This window comes from Salvelinus alpinus, chromosome 5, assembly GCF_045679555.1.
Source record: "Salvelinus alpinus chromosome 5, SLU_Salpinus.1, whole genome shotgun sequence".
In the NCBI taxonomy this organism is placed as follows: Eukaryota; Metazoa; Chordata; class Actinopteri; order Salmoniformes; family Salmonidae; genus Salvelinus; species Salvelinus alpinus.
In genome coordinates, this window is record NC_092090.1 from 28,115,283 (window position 1) to 28,119,904 (window position 4,622).

The window sequence follows — 4,622 nt, forward strand, 5'->3', positions numbered from 1 at the left end:
GTCCTGGCAGAGTTGTGCAGACTCAGGACAACTGAGCTTTGGAGGAATACGCAGATTTAAAGAGGAGTCCGTAATTTGCTTTCTAATGATCATGATCTTTTCCTCAAAGAAGTTCATGAAATTATTACTGCTGAAGTGAAAGCCATCCTCACTTGGGGAATGCTGCTTTTTAGTTAGCTTTGCGACAGTATCAAAAAGAAATTTCGGATTGTTATTATTTTCCTCAATTAAGTTGGAAAAATAGGATGATCGAGCAGCAGTGAGGGCTCTTCGAAACTGCACGGTACTGTCTTTCCAAGCTAGTCGGAAGACTTCCAGTTTGCTGTGACGCCATTTCCGTTCCAGTTTTCTGGAAGCTTGCTTCAGAGCTCGGGTATTTTCTGTATACCAGGGAGCTAGTTTCTTATGACAAATGTTTTTAGTTTTTAGGGGTGCAACTGCATCTAGGGTATTGCGCAAGGTTAAATTGAGTTCCTCAGTTAGGTGGTTAACTGATTTTTGTCCTCTGACGTCCTTGGGTAGGCAGAAGGAGTCTGGAAGGGCATCAAGGAATCTTTGTGTTGTCTGAGAATTTATAGCATGACTTTTGATGCTCCTTGGTTGGGGTCTGAGCAGATTATTTGTTGCGATTGCGAACGTAATAAAATGGTGGTCCGATAGTCCAGGATTATGAGGAAAAACATTAAGATCCACAACATTTATTCCATGGGACAAAACTAGGTCCAGAGTATGACTGTGACAGTGAGTAGGTCCAGAGACATGTTGGACAAAACCCACTGAGTCGATGAAAGCCTCTTGGAGTGGGTCTGTGGACTTTTCCATGTGAATATTAAAATCACCAAAAATTTGAATATTATCTGCTATGACTAGAAAGTCCAATAGGAACTCAGTGAGGAACGCTGTATATGGCCGAGGAGGCCTGTAAACAGTAGCTATGAAAAGTGATTGAGTAGGCTGCATAGATTTCATGACTAGAAGCTCAAAAGATGAAAACGTCATTTTATTTTTTTGTAAATTGAAATTTGCTATCGTAAATGTTAGCAACACCTCCGCCTTTGCGGGATGCACTGGGGATATGGTCAGTTCTACTTTTGTTTCATCAGACCAGAGAACATTTCTCCAAAAAGTACGAACTTTGTCCCCATGTGCAATTGCAAACTGTGTCTGGCTTTTTTTATGGCGGTTTTGGAGCAGTGGCTTCTTCCTTGCTGAGCGGCCTTTCAGGTTATGTCGATATAGGACTCGTTTTACTGTGGATATACAGTGGGGCAAAAAAGTATTTAGTCAGCCACCAATTGTGCAAGTTCTCCCACTTAAAAAGATGAGAGAGGCCTGTAATCTTCATCATAGGTACACTTCAACTATGACAGACAAAATGAGAAAAGAAAATCCAGAAAATCACATTGTAGGATTTTTAATAAATTTATTTGCAAATTATGGTGGAAAATAAGTATTTGGTCAATAACAAAAGTTTATCTCAATACTTTGTTATATACCCTTTGTTGGCAATGACAGAGGTCAAACGTTTTCTGTAAGTCTTCACAAGGTTTTCACACACTGTTGCTGGTATTTTGGCCCATTCCTCCATGCAGATCTCCTCTAGAGCAGTGATGTTTTGGGGCTGTTGCTGGGCAACACGGACTTTCAACTCCCTCCAAAGATTTTCTATGGGGTTGAGATCTGGAGACTGGCTAGGCCACTCCAGGATCTTGAAATGCTTCTTACGAAGCCACTCCTTCGTTGCCCGGGCGGTGTGTTTGGGATCATTGTCATGCTGAAAGACCCAGCCACGTTTCATCTTCAATGCCCTTGCTGATGGAAGGAGGTTTTCACTCAAAATCTCACGATACATGGCCCCATTCATTCTTTCCTTTACACGGATCAGTCCTCCTGGTCCCTTTGCAGAAAAACAGCCCCAAAGCATGATGTTTCCACCCCCATGCTTCACAGTAGGTATGGTGTTCTTTGGATGCAACTCAGCATTCTTTGTCCTCCAAACACGACGAGTTGAGTTTTTACCAAAAAGTTCTATTTTGGTTTCATCTGACCATATGACATTCTCCCAATCTTCTTCTGGATCATCCAAATGCTCTCTAGCAAACTTCAGACGGGCCTGGACATGTACTGGCTTAAGCAGGGGGACACGTCTGGCACTGCAGGATTTGAGTCCCTGGCGGCGTAGTGTGTTACTGATGGTAGGCTTTGTTACTTTGGTCCCAGCTCTCTGCAGGTCATTCACTAGGTCCCCCCGTGTGGTTCTGGGATTTTTGCTCACCGTTCTTGTGATCATTTTGACTCCACGGGTTGAGATCTTGCGTGGAGCCCCAGATCGAGGGAGATTATCAGTGGTCTTGTATGTCTTCCATTTCCTAATAATTGCTCCCACAGTTGATTTCTTCAAACCAAGCTGCTTACCTATTGCAGATTCAGTCTTCCCAGCCTGGTGCAGGTCTACAATTTTGTTTCTGGTGTCCTTTGACAGCTCTTTGGTCTTGGCCATAGTGGAGTTTGGAGTGTGACTGTTTGAGGTTGTGGACAGGTGTCTTTTATACTGATAACAAGTTCAAACAGGTGCCATTAATACAGGTAACGAGTGGAGGACAGAGGAGCCTCTTAAAGAAGAAGTTACAGGTCTGTGAGAGCCAGAAATCTTGCTTGTTTGTAGGTGACCAAATACTTATTTTCCACCATAATTTGCAAATAAATTCATAAAAAATCCTACAATGTGATTTTCTGGATTTTTTTTCTAATTTTGTCTGTCATAGTTGAAGTGTACCTATGATGAAAATTACAGGCCTCTCTCATCTTTTTAAGTGGGAGAACCTGCACAATTGGTGGCTGACTAAATACTTTTTTGCCCCACTGTAGATACCTTTGTATATATGTGTGAGCACTGACCAGGGGCAGGTGTAAGGGTCTATGCTGCGTCTAGAACAGGGAAGGACTGGGACTTTGTCCTGTGCAGCCAGGAGGAAATCTCTGCTTCCTCCAGGAGCCGATCAAACACTCTCCCCCAGTTCCTCCCTGTCCATTTCCTTCTCAGTTCCCCTCTGTCTCTGTTCCTGTCCGTCCCAGCCCTGTACTCCTGAAATGTTCCACAGATGTCTGCCACTCCACCTCCCTGAGTTAGCGTGCCCACTGCCTACTTTTCTTTCCACAATGCAGCGGTGCTGAGTTTACAACTACATTCAAGGACATGTTGCTGGCTGGACCTGAACAATGAGCAGAAAACATCCTGTAACACACATGCACACACACAATGGCATGCGCGCGCACACACACACACACCCCAGCAGCATCTGTTTGACTGTCTCTAGTCTTTCACTGCAGGCGCCAGCCTGAATAGAGCACACACACACACATACACACACAAGTACACACACACGCAAGTACACACACAAGTACACACACACACACACACACACACACACACACACACACACACACACACACACACACACACACACACACACACACACACACACACACACACACACACACACACACACACACACACACACACACACACACACACACTGCCGCTGCTTAGGGAAGGAAAAACACAGATCTAAGTCATTAAACAAACATTCAGACTATTTATGACTTTCACTCTTCACCTTTGTTATTGTTCATATTATTTAGTGTTTCCTCCAGGGAATCCAAATACCACCAACTTAGCACTTCAGGCCCTCAACTGTTCCTGGCTCTGAAGTCAAGCATCGAAGATAGTAGTGTAGTTGTGAGCAGGGCTGGCTACAATACTTGAGGGTTCAAATGTTAACCTATTCCCTACCTCCATCCCAGTTGATTAGCTGGTAAAATGGCACCACTAACTCTGAACTGTTAACACGGTTACTTTTGGTCACCAAATTGTATTAGTCATATGTACGGGATACGCATGGTATACAAGTATAATACAGGAAGGCACAATTATAGTCCAATATTTACGTGTATTGGGGAAGGGGGAAGGGGGGATGGGGGGCAGTGTATTAACTGAGCAGTATAATAAGAGTCTGGTAGAAGCAGTTGTGATGTGTGTAGCATGAATGTATCTGTGTGTGTGTATGTCTGTGAGTGTGTGCATGAGAAGTGTGCATGTGTGCTAGGTGTGGAGAATCAGAGCAGGTGGTCAGTCCAGTTCAAGTGTTCAGCAGTCTGGTGGCTGGTAGATAGAAACTGTCTTTGAGCCTGTTGGTATCAGACCTCATGTTACCCTCCCCCTGATGGTAAGGAAGGCTGGGGTGTGTGGGGTCCTTGATGATACTGTGTTCCTTCCTCAGGCACCGTTTCAAGTAGATGTCCTGGACGGGTGGGAGCACGGTCCCAGTGATGTACTGGACTGTCTTCACCAGCCGCTGGTGGGCCTTGCGGTCATGGATGGAGCAATTCCCTTACCAAGACAAGTTTCACTGCACTTTCCATTATTTGGACGTGAATGTGATTTGACAATTATCATTATTGTAAAAAACATCTATTTAGCTACACTTACCAAATATCAACCATTATGATGGGACTCGGGCTTCTCAGGATATTGTAGAGAGAGGATCCCTTTGAGTCTTAATGAAAGAAGCGGGTGATCCAGTGATCCGTTACATGAGATGTTTTTTAAACACTGAGTGAAC